Source organism: Chionomys nivalis, chromosome 5 (assembly GCF_950005125.1).
Source record: "Chionomys nivalis chromosome 5, mChiNiv1.1, whole genome shotgun sequence".
NCBI classification, from domain to species: domain Eukaryota; kingdom Metazoa; phylum Chordata; class Mammalia; order Rodentia; family Cricetidae; genus Chionomys; species Chionomys nivalis.
The window spans coordinates 8,920,517-8,936,121 of record NC_080090.1 but is presented as its reverse complement, the minus strand read 5'-3'; positions in this window follow the sequence as shown (position 1 = coordinate 8,936,121).

Here is a 15,605-nt window from a genome sequence, read left to right as displayed (position 1 = left end):
GTGCCTGATACACAAGCCAGCCAAAGATAATTCTTATTTTATGTTTGAGCAGGTAGAATATATGTTACATGTTTTGTAGATTTTTTTTTTCCTTAGGTTTATTTATGTCTCTAGTCAGAATTTTCAGGCAGTCATCCTTGATCCGACTTGATCATCTTTGACCTGGAATAAATCCATAACCTCTTATTTTCTGTGGAAATAAATGCATAACCTTTGCCCCAAAGCAATATACCTTTTGACTTCCATTTTGAAGTCAAGATATTTTTAAAGTACATAAATTAGTTTAATCCAGTAATTTCCATAATTCAGTGTCTCTTAGCAGCTATGTCTCCTTCCTCAGCAGTCAAAAAAAAAAATCAAAGGCAATAACATACAATATCCAGACTTTGGGTGTATTTTCCAACCTTACGTGGCTTTTTTATGTTACTTTATTCCCTTTTAAAGGACTTCATTATTTTAAAATTATATTTTAGCAATGTATGTCTGCATATACTCGTCTTCTCTTTCTCACGCTCATGTATATCATTAAACACTGTAACCCATCTGGAGGCTTTTTTTTTTCTGTCTGAATCTCTCTTTACTGAGCATCTGTATTGTTTTTTTGAACAAATGAGATGAATCTAAACAGTCATGTCAGCTACCACCACTATGTGGCTTAGTTTAGTGCATGGTGGTAATGCATGGCAGTTTACTCATCCCACAGACAGCTGCCAGGAGATGGCACTGTGTACCACAGTACCACAGCCTGCGTGAGAGACACCAAACAGCTTAGCTCATGGCATGCATTCTGACAGGGCTAAGGCTGGTAGCTTAAGTCTGCAGGCAGTGGCTGGGATACACATCTCCGTATTGCAGCTAGCAGGAGAGACATGCTCGTGACTGGTATGAGAGACACGAGACTAGGAAGTTGTACCTGGCTCCATCTCTGTCTAAAACCCTTTCCTAGTCTCACGGGTTTTATGTGGATGTAGGTGCCACACATTTGGTTGCCATTTGTAAGCCGACTTTTCCATCTGCCAGTTCCCAAATAACTGACAGGGAGACTTAATTATAAATGCTCAGCCGATAGCTCAGGCTTATTACTAACTAGCTCTCACAACTTAACCCAGTCAGATATAGGGGTTAAAGCTGAAAGATCAGAGAAGCAGAGTAGTCAGCTACCAGAGAGTTTTTAACCTCTATCAATGTGTAAACAAAAGGGGCAATACTGTCTCTTCAAAATCTCAGACTGCATCCCAGACTGAATCTTCAGGCTACATCTGAGCTCCTGTCTCCTCCTGCCTTATATTTCTCTCTCCCCCTAGCCATATCACTCCTGTCTCCACCTCCCTAGTGCTGGGATTAAAGGCGTGTGATCTCAGTGATGGGATCACCCTTTTATGAGCTGTTTCTCTTAGATTCAATCTCATGTAGCCCAGAATGGCCTTGAACTCACAGAGATCCATCTGCCTCTGCCTCCTGAATGCTGGGATTAAAAGTGTGTGCCACTGCCTATCCTCTGTGGCTAACTAGTGGCTTAACTCTGCACTCTGATCTTTAGGTAAGCTTTATTTGTTAGATTACAAACAAAATATCACTACAATGTGGCTTGTGGCTTTACCTGTCCTCTAGCATGTCTTTCTCCCTTTGCTTCTCCTGATGACTCCTCTGATTCTGCCCCTCTTCCTACCATTCTCTTGACCCCTAAAATTCTGCCTAGCCACCAGCCAATCAGCTTTTTATTAACAATGAGATCAATATAGATTTACAGTGTACAAAGATTGTTCCATAGCAGCTCCACTGTTGGAAGATAAACCACCAGCATTAAGACGAATGGTGTCCATCTCCTGAAAGTGCTGGCACAGTGCCAAACCTTCCCAAGGAGCGACTGCTGGGGTCAGGCCAGCAGCTGTAAGGAATGCCTCCAGTGACTGATTCCACACAGGTGTTGCTGAATACTTCCCAGAGTCCTCTTTTTGTTGGTCCCCCATACCTGCTTTGTGACATTGAATACTTCTGTTACTGGAAGCAATGAATTCATTCTTTGGTTGAGTGTCAAACTTAGGGTAAAGAATGGTTTGTTAGTTGCAACAGGTGAGGAGCATGTTGAAGATGGTTCTTAAAGCAATATCTGAAACAAAAGCAAAAGGCTTTCATTGGCCAATGCCAGTTGTGTGTGGGCACATTCCTGAGCAAGATTGTAGTGACTGTCTCACTGTGTAGCCTGGCTGGCCTAGAATTCATCTGCTTGACTGTGTCTCTGAAGTACTGGGGTTAAATGCTTGTGCCACCATGCCTAGTCGGTCAGTACTTAAAACTTATTTATGATCCCTTTTCACATGAGACTGTACCTGGTATATAAAATAGTATTCAGATGTCTGCTGATAAAAGTTAAGTTTATTTTAGGCTGGGGATGTAACTCAGTGTTCAAGTTTGTGTAGTATGTCCAAAGAATGAAGTTGGATCCCCATGCTGCCAGCAAAGCAAAACCTAAAACCTTTTGGTGTACTTATCATTTAACCAGATTTAACCATTTTTTTTTCAAAGAGGCAAATTTGCTTCCCAATGAGATGAATGAGTATATTTTACATAAAGAATGAAGTCTTAGCTGAGCATTTGGTACTGCAGGATGTTAAGAGCATTCAGTATTTCCCTGAGTTGACTGATGCTTGTATTTTATAATCATTAGTGGGGAACACTGCTTCACATAAATATGGAATACAAGATGCCACAAAGTGCATTCAGAGCCATTTCAGAAATATGAATTCTGTCTCAGTCTGAAGCCAAAGTTCATTGGGGGGCGGGGGGGATGCTTGCTGTGGCATGTGACCCCAAACGTGTGCACATACCGAAGTAGTACAAATTTAAAATCAATCCAAAGATAACCACCAATTTGATACATGCTAAAGAATGATCATAGGAAAATACTAAGTCTGTTGTCTGCAATTGTTTTTATAAGAGCAGAAACCTTGATGGACAGTGTAAAGTCCACAGCATGTAATAGTGTTGAACCTGAGCTGTAGTGGTGTAACCTCTACCCCAGTTGAGTTACACGAATTGCCACCCCATTTTAAAAGTTGTGCTTAGGTCCCAATAACAGCTAGGTGACCCTGGTTTATGGTTCAATGTCTTTGGACTGCCTAGCCTGAACGTTACCTCACCATTTAAAGGGATAGCAGTTATTTCCCTGTGAATATGGAAGTTGGCTCCTAAAAATGGCTAACAGTTTTTATAATCAGAATTGTTCAAAGTTGGCAGCATGGGTCATGAGCTTGAGTTAGATGTGTGATGAAAACTAAGTGTGTTGGTTCCAGTGTCTTGTAAAGTGGCTGACATAGAAATAGAATGCCAGCTGACTTTACGGGGAAACAAACCAAGCTCAGAGACCTGGGAATTTCATTCTCATCTGCACCATGAAGGGCAAGGCATGGTGGAAAGACATTCTTGCTGAGCTGGAACTGAAATGGCAATTGTTAGGGCTCCCGTGGGACATCTTCAGCGAGGGAGTGACATCTGAAGTTTTAAGTGTCGCCTGATTCCTTAAGAACCCCCTCCTCAGGTGTGTTCATCTTCAAGATTCATTTGAGTCTTTCATTTGGTTCCAAATCGATCTGTCTTCTCAGTGCTGCTTAGTTTGCAGGTATTAACCTGGAAAATTCAGGGCACTCCTTTGAGTCTACAAGGGGTAATGGGTGGAGTCTGCAAATGACTTTCTAACTACTTTCAGGGGCTCAGAACATTGGTTGTTATTTTGGAATCTCCAGGTTCTTTCAAAATTACTTGAATGCCAGCAATACGTCATAAAAGTAATTTAAGTGGAAGACAGTGAACAAAGGGACCCACCAGTCCCACGTTCACAGCTCCAAGTTCTTCACAGTGCTCTTGTGGTTGAGGGTTGGGTGGGTGCTGTATTAAAGAGGACACTGGCAACCTGGAGTTGGCAGTACTAGTTGGCATTTGAGGACGTTTGAATTGTGATCTCTTAACCATGATTCGGCTAAACCATCTTCCTGTTGGAGTAAGGGGTGGAGACCTAGCGTACTGTCTAGAATAGGTCAGGGGCTTCCAGGCATGTAAAACTCGTGTCCCGTTCTACCACAATGGCCTATCTACGGCCATGAGTCACCTGAGCTGGGGCTCAACCCTTTGTTGGAAGTGAAAGTACATCTCATCTTTGTAGTTTTTTTTTTTTTTTTCTTTCTCAAGTCTTAATGTGGAGCCAATGCTTTGGGCCCCTTTTGTGATTGTGATGAAGTAGCAGGCACTGGTAGATCTCTGACTCGGAGATCTGGACCATGATGAACAGTGAACACATTTCCCATCAACCTTGTAGAATGTGGGTATTCTCGTGTGATGAAAGGTGACGTGTATTGGTTACTTCCTGTGCTACAAGAAAACACCAACAGAAACCCCCAAGGGAGGGGAGGTTTATTTTGACCCTAAATTGAGGGGCTGTAGTTTATGACAGGGAACGCATGGCAACAGGGTCATGAAGTAAGGTGACTGCCAAATGTAAGTGCAGCAACCAGAAGAGGATGTCTGATGTCTGGCTATGTGTCTTAGGCCCTTGAGACAGGGTGCCTCACTGAACATAGAGTTAGGCTGGTGACCAGCAGGCCCCAGTGATCCTCTTGTCTCTGCCCCCACTATACTGTGGTTACTGGTAGGCTCTCAAGCCCAGCTTTTTGTGTGCGTACCAGGGATTTGAACTCAGGTCCTCATTCTTGGGTAGCAAGCATGCTTACCCACTGAGCCATTTCCCCAGCCCTATCTTTTAATAACACTGAAGCTAGAATTATTAGAAAAAAATTGTGTTCCTCCAACATAATAGGTTAGTTTTATTTTTTTAAATATATTTTATTTTTTCTTTATAATTTTTTTAAATTTGTTTATTTCTTTATTAAAGATTTCTGCCTCCTCCCCGCCACCGCCTCCCATTTCCCTCCCCCTCCCCCAAACAAGTCCCCCTCCCTCGTCAGCCCTAAGAGCAATCAGGGTTCCCTGCCCTGTGGGAAGTCCAAGGACCACCCACCTCAATCCAGGTCTAGTAAGGTGAGCATCCAAACTGCCTAGGCTCCTGTTCTCCAGTCTGTATACCACTAAACCTGTGCTTTGCAAAGAAGTGTAATCACAGATTTGTATATAGCATTCAATTGCTGATCATGCAAATGAGCCATTACACTTTTTTTCATTTTTTTGTTTGACTCATTAAAAATACCCAAAGAAAACAATTACTGCAATTTTACTTACAAATGAGTTATGCTCTTTAAGTTCAAATTTAAATTGGTTGTTTAGAACTCAGAATAGATTGTCTTATAGAAACGTTGTAAATTGTACCTAAAGTGAAGTGGAAGCAAATTTAGCTCATAATATGTCAAAATGGCAATTTGATTTGTGGCAGCTGTACAAACCTTCATTCACAGTGCTGTGGAAAACAGGTTTTAAGAATGAGGGTTGCCCGAGGCTCATTTTGCTTTCCCATAATCTTTTCTGCTATGTGCCCCCACACTTCTCTTCCTTTTGTGTGTGTGTGTGTGTGTGTGTGTGTGCGCCAGTTCTCAGGAGTAGCATAATGGTCTCAAGATAGACAAATGGGATGCAGACTCATGTCTGCCACCTTGCCAGCTCAGCAGCTGCTCCCAGAAGGGAGCGATGGCCTTAATGTTGGCTCTGACATTGTAGTCAAAGGCAACCCCTAATGCTGGCATGTCCGTGGGTGTTTATGGAGGTGGTTTATTTTGTTGGTGTGATACTAGCATGTCTGCATGCACCTGGAATTGACTTACTTTGTTGGTGTGGTGCTGGTGTATATACATGCACATGGACTTGGTGATTCTATTGGTGTAAAGCTGCTGCTGCTGGTGTGTGTGTGTGCTTACGTGTGTATGTGTATTTGATGTGATGCTGGTGTGTGTGTGTGTGTGCACGTACAGAGATGTGGCTTATTCTGTTGGTGTTTTAGGAAATCATAGAGAGATATACCCCCAAGCCTTATATATTTTTGTTCACTCGTAGACTGAGTTCCAGCCCACAGAATTCCCACTAACCTGGCAGATGAATAAGGTTATTGTTTTTATTCTTCTGCCTCAGGGTTCTCTTATGGATGACCCAGAGATTAATGTGTGAAATCTTATTTGCCAAACCCTGTCCTTGCCATTTCAAATGCTTTATATCATTCATCCCCCCATGACCTGGGCTCTGTTAGGCAGATTGTTTGCTTTTAAAACAAGCCAGAGAATCTATTCTTGTCCCTCTGACCCAGAACTCTCTCCCTCTCTGTTTGATTACAACCTTCTGGCTGTAATCTGGCTGTAGTGATTGATCCTAGGCGTCCTTGTAAGCTCTCTCTTCAGAGCTACTCTCACTCTCAATCATTATTTTATTTTATTTTATTTTTAACTTTTTGGTTATTTGAAATGTGACCTCACTCTGTAATCTAGAATGGCCTGGAACTAACCTGTGTAGTTCAGGGTACGCTCAGACTCCGTGGTCCTCTTGCTCCAGTCTCCTGAGTTCTGGGATTGCCGTTGTAAATCATCAGATCTGGCCCAGGGCTTTTCATTATATGTATACCGTCTCAATAGAGAGCAAAAGCCTGCGGATGTTTAATAACCTACTTGCTTGCCTGGCAAGTTCTTTTCAGAGTTCCACCTTGAACCTGCAGGGTATCTGTTAGGGATTTACCCAGTTGGTACGGTTGAAAATGTGACATCTTGATTCCCAGCAAAAGCGTCAGTGTAGTAGGGACGGGGAATCCAGCCCACATTGATTTTCTCTGAGCCTTTTTTTTTTTTTTTTTGTATGGGGTAAAAGAATGGAGATGTGTCCCCAGTCACAGGCATTGGGCATTCTGGGGCTCTTGATGTGAACAGAATCTCCTGACTTGGAAGGGTAACTGAACTACCTAGCAGAGTTCCTGGCTGTGTTCCCTCTGCCTTCTGCTAGATCTTGAAGTCCTGGGGCAGTCCACATGAAGATGGATTGTCTTAGGTACCATCTGCTGTTGTTTTAATGGTCATCTTTTTAGAGCCAAGCCAGCAGGAAGTCATGGAAGTGCTATTCCCTGTTCCCTCTTGGGCTTGGCTGATCATGTGTAGCCTATATAGTGTGCTCACTGAGTGACCTGGTAGTCAGTTGCCTGGGACACACAGAGAAGGAGAAAAATATCTTTGTTTTGCCAGGCAAGGCGAGTGTAGACCATTTTCTTCTGAAACAGAACTCAGGGAAGAGGGATTCACACCAGAGGTCGGATGCTCAGCTGTGATGCTGATACAGACTCAGTCCGTATGGAAATACCAGTTGTGCTTGAACTTGCATCTAGCCTGTCTTCATAGTGGGACTAATATTTCCAGAATTCAAAGCAAGTTCTTACTGAGAAGATTTGCTGCAGATTGAGCCTACCAGGGTGTTGTTTTGAAAACTAGTAGCCCAAGTTTGCGTCCTTAATCTTCTTCCAGTACATGGAATGAAACAAGGGATTTTCTCCTTTAGGCTGGTCATAAACTCATTTAAGAAGAGACCATGAGGGCTTGGAAGAGTTCCACTCTGGTTTTCCAAAGTGGAGAGTGGAGTGTAGTCAGTGAGGAGGTTATCTGAGCCAAATTCTGTCAGCTTTAAAAATTACCCCCAGAGAGAACAGCCGTTGTTGCTATGGCAGAGACGGAGATTGCCCATCCAACTGTCATTTCCGCTCCCCCTGTCAGAGCAACCTGGTTTTGTTCAGATGCTTGGCATCAATTTGCTCAGGGGATGCGGGCTGTCCCCTCACCCGCATCATTAGCATAAGCCATCCCATAATAATCAACCGGGACCTGCAAATGAGGCGTTTCCAGAAACACGGAGAACACCAGATCAAAAAGACTAGAAGGACCCGGGTTCTGCATAACAGTCAGACTGCTGAGCAACACTGGGTTTCTCAGCACCTCAAAATGTTAAAACTACTTTAAAATATTTCTCTCTCTCTCTCTCTCTCTCTCTCTCTCTCTCTCTCTCTCTCTCTCTCTCTCTCTCTCTCTCTCTCTCTCTCTCGTCTGCACGTGTGTTTATGCGCATGTGTGCAAGACTTTTGGAGACCAGAAGAGGGCGTCAGATGCTATGGAACTACACTTAGGGGCAGTTGTGAGCTGGCGCTCTTTATATTCCCCCAGATGATACCCTAAAAGTATGTTTTTCAAAGCATTTTCCAGGAAGAAATTCTTTACTTCCCTCCCAGACTTGCTGATAAAGTGACCAAGCCTGTTCTCAGATTTTGTTAGTCCACACCTACTCTCTCTACAGTTGCTTTGACTTAGCCTTCACAGAGTAAGGGAGCACTCTGAAAACCCACAGTCCTTTGCAGCTTTTGGAAGCCCCGTAATCTTCCTTTCCCAGGCCTGTCAGGAAAAGCAGTTCTGCCTAGGTGCGTACAGGGAAGGTGCCTAAAGCTTAATTTTTTAATGACTCCCCCTCCTAATTTTAGGGAGGTCAAATTCTTCCCCGTAGTAAAGCCAGGCAGAGGGAGGGAAACCGCATTGGAAGTTGGACTCTGGTCATTTTCTGTGAATCCCATTTTCCCTCCTTCGAGACTCCGCTCAGTGTAAGTCCCTTGGTGTGATGGGTAAGACCTCTCTGGAGCTGACTCCTGTGTCAGCAGGGAGGAGTCTCAGCTGTAAGGATGACCGAATGTGACATTTGGACCCTGCTTTTCTGTTGGCCTCCATCTGGCTCTCTTATTTTCCTTTCCCCTGGACTGGACCCCATGAATCATCTGTTCCTGACCAGGCTGACTTATTTGTTGTTGATCTTGAGGGTGGCTTTGACTTTCTACCAAGAGAAGCAAACTAACAAAACACCAGGCTTCTCCTAAGTATAAAATTATCCATATTTGCTTCATTTTGGGCAAATTAGAAAATGATTCGCCTATGATTCCAACAAAGTCGTATCTCAAATCCAACCTACACTTTCATCATACATACTGTTTTTTTTCACATACCACTGTACATTTTTAAAAGTCCTACAAGTACTAGGTGTTCATCAGTGAAGACCTGGGAACAGGAGACAGTTCTACTGCTGGTCACTAGGAGGTGATGCCCTCTTCTCCAGCTCTCGCTCTCTCCTCCAGTCTGCTCTTGGTTCTTCCATCCACTCTGCCTTAAAAGAGTCAGGAGCTGGGGAGCTGTCCTCGGCTCAGCCTGTCTCACACCTGGCCCATCATCAGTTACCAAGGACACAGTTATGGCGCATACCCCAAAGTTCTTGGTATTTGATTTGGTATTTCCTAGAAAAGTGTACCCAGCATGCTAAAAGCTTCAATAAGTATCAACCCATAGCTGAGTGATTAAAAACACTGAACTATGTAATTGCTTAATGCCAGTCTATAGATTTTCTTCCCAAGAGGAAAACAACAACGTAATTGTCTTTTGGATTTTGTGTTTTCTTCTTCTTTTTTTGGAGAAGACTGTGTTTGACCACATTTTATTTCACTAAACTTAGAAGGTTCACTGGGTTTGTATTTTCAAACCCACCTCTCCACCCTCCACCTCTCCACCCCTCCACCCTCCTTACTTTTCCAAAGGATCCTCATTCTTCCTTGGATTCCTTCCTTACCTTGTCTGTTCTCCCTTGGCTGGCATAAGCCCCACCTTTTCTGCAGTTTGCTGACCGCCTCCTGGGTTTCCAGCTCCTCTTATGAAGACCTAGTGGTGATCCCCTTCAGTGGTCACTTGAAGGATCACAAAGCTACCAGTGTTTATTCATGTGCATCTCCTACCTCCTCATCTGGAAGTGAAGACTTTTGAAGACATCATATTACATACTGAAGACTTGGAAGGAGAAGTGGTATTATAAATTCTAAAGAGAGACTCTTAAAAAACATTTTTATCAATTCTTTGAGAATTTCATATAATGCATTTTTTATCATTTTACCCCAGCTAATCCCCATAACTTCTCCCAGATTTACCCCTACCTCCCTGCATCACCCCCATCTCTCTCTAAATCACCCACCTTCTCTAATTTGTGCTGCTCCTTTACTTCCAGCGGTGGAGCCATGTACTGGAGCGTGGTCCATCTACCATGTCGCACCCTTAAAACCGACCCTCCCTCCCCAGCAGCCATCCGCTGTCCGTAGCTCCCCTCCACACTAGAACTGACTGGCTTGATTTTGTGCAGGTCTGGTGTAGGTCGTGAGTGTGACAATCCTGACATGCACAGAATACACTTCTGTGGAATATTAGTTAAAGTTGTGTTACACTTGTTTATGCTGTGGGGTATTTGTTTTAATGATGCAAAGATGTGTTGCATTCTTTTATGTTGCATTTATTTAACTCTGCAAAGCTGTGTTACTTTGCCTGCCTAAAACACCTGATTGGTCTAATAAAGAGAGGAACAGCTGATAACTAGGCAGGAGAGAGAAATAGGTGGAGCTGACACACAGGATAAATAGGAGAGAAGAGAGAGGGAGGAGGGAGGGAAAAAAGGAGAGAGGACACTAGGGGCCAACCACTAAGCCATACAACCAGCTACAGAGTAAGAAGTTAAAAAAATGTGTATAGAATATAGGAAGGTAAAAGCCAAGAGGCAAAATGTATATGTGATAATTTAAGTCAAGAAAAGCTGGCTAGAAATAAGCCAAGCTAAGGCCCGGCATTCATAAGAATAAGTCTCCATATATTTATCTGGGAGCTGGGTGGTGGGACCCTAAAAAACAAAGAGCAAAACAACAGCAACAACAAACTACAAGACAGGTTTCAGCCCAGCATTCCCCGTGTTCCCTGACTACAGCCCGTAAGATCTTTCTGCTTCCTGCTCTGAGATGGTCCCTGAGCTTCTGGAAGGGGTGTAGCAGACACCCCACGGTGGCCCCAGGACACTTATTCTCTGTGTGTCACCTTTCCTTTTAGTCACCAGACAATCATGGTCATTTTTTAATACTCGGAAAATGAGTGTTTAACAGGCGTGCAGGACTTGGAGCTGATGACTTCCGGAGGGAAGGCGTTGCCTGTCACTCCACATCTCTGAAAGGAATAAACGTAGAGATGGGAACTCTGTCGGGTCCAGCACGGGTGTGGACCTTACATCCACCATCTCAGAACACCGCCGAGATCCTCTTTGTCAAAACTGGGAATCATGAAGATGGAGCGTCTTCTCCTCCATTTTCCTCAGGCCGGGCTTGGTTAAAACACTGTCCCCTTAACAGAGGACAGGCACCTCCCCCAGTCACTGTCTAAACTGCCTCCCGCTGATCTGTATCACTGCTGACCCACCTCTCCTGGTTCTGCCTTCCACTTTGTTTGTCCAAACTAAACAAGTCCATCTTCCTTTACTAATTTCTATTTCTTCATTTCCTTTGGAAGAGAAAGAAGCTAAGGCTCTGGGGAAGGACTTCTGTGACTGGTGACAATCCTGCGTCTTTCACATTTCCATTCAGATACTGGACTCAGGCTGCAAACATCCATTCCTGCTTCTTACCTGGGCTACAGTGGCCTTTTATTGTATCAGGACCTGAGAAGGGTGTGAGTCTGATGTAGGTGAACTGACTTAGGCCATTGCTGGTGGGAGGAGCCACCTTCCGGGACTTGACACATCCAGAAAAGGAGTGAGTCTGCTTGCGGCCACTGTGTCTGACAGGTGGGTGAATGGCTCACGGGAAGACCCAGGTGGCTACTCAGTGTTCTGAGAACCCGCTACCCCTGGCTGGTCTTATCATCCAAATCAACACTATTGAGTGACACCCATTATAACTAATTCTCCATTGTCTCCATAATTCAGACCACCAAGGTCAAGGATTGCATCCCAGAATCCTGCAGTCAGGAGCTTCCATGTGCCCCAGTTTTCCTGTCTTAATAAGATTTTCTATGACCCTACAGGTGTAGCAAGAAGGGTTCCCGTGTATATAATGCGTGAAAGTGTCCTGCACCCCATACAGGGTGCCACCTGAGTTCACGTCTGGGAGGGTCAGATCTTCCCAGTGACTTTAAAAGGTAAGCAATCCCTGACAAATGGCTTAACCTACTTCCCTCTTTCTGGAAGCTCAGAGCATCCCGGGACTCATGGCACTGATAGATCAATTACTTAGTTTGTCGCTGTGACATGATACCTGGCAAAATGTCACTTTCTGGGTGTAGGAAGGACATATTTCATTCACAGTCCATCATGGGGAGGGCACAGCGACAGCAGCCTGAGGCAGCTGGTCACACAGCATCCACAGTTAGAGAGAGGTGACTGGTGCTCAACTTGCTTTTTCTCTTTTTAGTCTGGGACCTCAGCCCATCAGTGGCGCTGTCCATGTGCAGGTTGGGCCTCCCCTCCTCAGTGAAACATGGGGACACATCCAGAGGCGAAAGCTGCTCTCAACTTAATCAAACTGACAATATTAATCAATAGCTCAGACTGACCTTGAACTTCTGACAGTCCTCCTGCCTGGCGGCTTCTGGAGTGCCGGGATTCCAGGCATGAGCCAGCAGTGCCGGCATAACCTATTTAATGGTGAACCTGACTTTTATGTCTAATGTTTCTTTGCGATAGAATGCTCGCTACAGAGCCTTTTATGCCGTCTGCAGTCACGTGCTTTGTGACAGCGGCTTCAGCAGCTAGGTGTTGGGGGACGCTGGGATGATAGAGAGGATCAGGTCCCTCCTGTCCTGGTCCTCAGTCTGGTGATGACAGCGTCTGGGGTCAGATGATTTGTTACCTCGCTGATCTTTGTGCTCACTGCCCTTCTTTGCTAGAGGAGCGGGCAGAAGAGGCTCTTCCTCTAGGCTCTCGATGGCCTCCACTCTTTGTTCATTGGGCCTTAGAGGCAATGCCACTTGTTATAGCTGCAGCCTCTGTGGATTGTCACCCCTCAGTCCTCAGGACTTACTTATTAGCAATTCCTCATATCAAATCCACCGTCTAATTAACTGCACTGCCTGGGGGAATCTCACCGTGGTTCATCTCTGCTCCCTGCTCCTTGTGATCTTGATTGAAAAGATTCAGACACACAGAGCATAGTGTGGAAGGTAAGAGGAGCATACCCACCGGCGAAAGGAGAGTGGACAGCATTCAGAGAGACGGCTGCGCTGAAATGCGCGTTAGGTGGGGTTTATGTATCTTTAGGTCTGGAGCAAACAGTTCTCTGGGAGTGTGTTTTCTCATCCGGGTGATTGACTGGCCCGTTTGGAGAAATGGCGACGTGTATCTTTGTTCTTTCCTGGAAACTGCCTGTGACAGGACTCTCGCCATCTGGGCTCTGTGTCTCTGTCCAGGGCCAGAGACAGAACTCAGGTCCCATTCTTTGGGCTCAGAATCTGGTCTCTGTTGTCTCAACTCCTGGTTTTCCAAGCTGTTGATTGTCCGACCACCTTCTAAATAAGCATATATCCATACATTTGTATTGCTATCAACCTTGGTCAGAGATGCTGTGTGTGACTTCTATTACTGATCCCCAACAAGCTACAGAGAAGCATCCCTGTGTCTTGATGGGGCCTTGACCGATGAGCATCATGCAGACGGTCACAGTTGGTGGCAACACAACCCATGTTCTAAGGTGGACACAGTGGTGCATACTGAGAATCCTAGCAGCTAGAGGCTGAGGCAGGAGGATTGTGACTTTGAGACCATCCTGGGTGACATGGAAAGACTTTGACTCCAAGAACCAAACAAACAAGTGAATGGATGAATGAATAAATAATGTTTGAATTTATATTTCTTATTTTTTGTATTTCTGCCAAATGTGGAAGGCGAGGGTGGCTTAGGATGGAGGATGCAAATAAACCCTTCCTTTCTACTGCTTCCAAACCCCAGGAGGGAGCCACACAGAACACAGGGCATCCTCAACCCCTGTGACTCCCTGACCCCTGCTTGGGGAGGAGTGACCCTAGGGGGAGAATCAGAAACTGATTTAAATATTCATCCCAAGCCTTGCTCAGCAGGATCGGGTGCATTTCGGGGACAGATGCCTCGGCCTGACTTTGCCTGTTCTGAAGTCAAGGACCCTTCTCTGGTTTCACCCACCCATTTTCAGCCACTTCTCTAAGTGTTTTCATTGTGGATGGTAACCATGAACTCACCCATAACCTTAATCAGACACAGAGGTGTGACTAGTTAGGGGATGCAGAGAGTGCAATATTCTTCACATGACTCAAGAGCAGACACTTCCTGAATGATGGCTCTGGCAAGTGACCTTTTAGTCTGTGTTCTGTAGATGCAGAATTGGAAGTCTTGGTACCGACTTCCGCAGAATCCCTCACCACATGGGGAGAGATACAGACTTCCCATTTAGGTGTGCTCAATTTAAACCCCAAGCCAGTGCATATAAACAGGGGCGATTAGCTGTAGGGAGGGATGGAGGTTCTTTCAACTGGAAAATACCTTAGGATACTGAAGAAAGGAACAGGTTTTGTCTTGGGGATACAAGCCCTAAAACCTTGTGTGAATTTCCAACAGATATGTGGCTATGTAAATGGGAGGGGCGGGAGAAAGGAGAGATAGAGATGGGTTAGTCAAGACTGAGGATGTTTGAGGAAGCTTTATAAAACCATTAGTTTGTAAGTTAATTAAAAAAATTAACTTCAAATAAAGGAGCTTGAACAGAAGCACCCTGCTGGGTGAACAATGCTGTTCTCAAAGGCATGGATTATTAAATAAAAATTTCAGTGCCACGCATATCTTACCTCTCTTATGAGCTGTCATTGGTCAGGGAGGTCCCCAGGCATCCAAAACAATTCAAGCTTTTGGCCTTGCCCTTGATTACTATGGTGGCTGCTCTTGGTTGTCAACACAACAAACCTGGCAAGAGGGAGCCTCAGTTGAAGAATCGCCTCCATCAGATCGGCCAGCGGGCCTGTCTCTGGGTCACTGTATTGATTACTAATTGATGTGGGATCTCACTGTGGTGGGTTGTGTAAGAAAGGTGGCCAAGCAAGCCAGGAGCAGCGAAGTTATTAAGCAGTTTCTCGGTTGGTTTCGCTTCAAGCCCCTGCCATCAGTTCCGGCCTTGGCGTCCCTTGATGATGCTCGGTCACCCTAAGTTAGCAGAAAGCAGCCCTTGCTTCTCAGCTGTGTCTGCTCAGTGTTTCGTCACAGCAGCCGAGAGGCAAACCAGGACAGCTGCCCCTCTACCTACGTGATAAAACCCTATTGCTGACGACACCACAGTTTGCTTATAGGCATTGAGAAATCAACCTGGAGCTGACCAAGGACTGCTCTCCCTGCTGGCTAGCGGTCATAATGCGAGGACTTGCTATGGTGACATTAGGGGAGGAAAGACAGCAATAGTCTTAGCTTGCACTGGACCCTGCATGCTGTAAATACTGACCTGCCAGGCAACAATGTTTCCACTGGTGCAATATTGGCAAGATTGTTCATGGGGGTAGCCAACTACTCTCTTGGCTTGGATTTGAGGACTGCTATATGGGAGGAATTCATAAACAGGGTCCAAAACCATGTCTAGGGATCTCACAGACCCAAGGGGAGAACCTATGGATCTTGTTTTGCTAAATGGTCATTTTGTCAAACTGCCTTCTAAATAAGATTTGTACTGTTCTCAGCCTTGGTCAGAGATGCTCTGTGTGTATGTGTGTGTGTGTGTGTGTGTGTGTGTGTGGTTGTGTGTGGTTAGTGGCTAATGAAGGGACTCAGAACTGTTCAAAGAGCCGGCACTAAGGGGT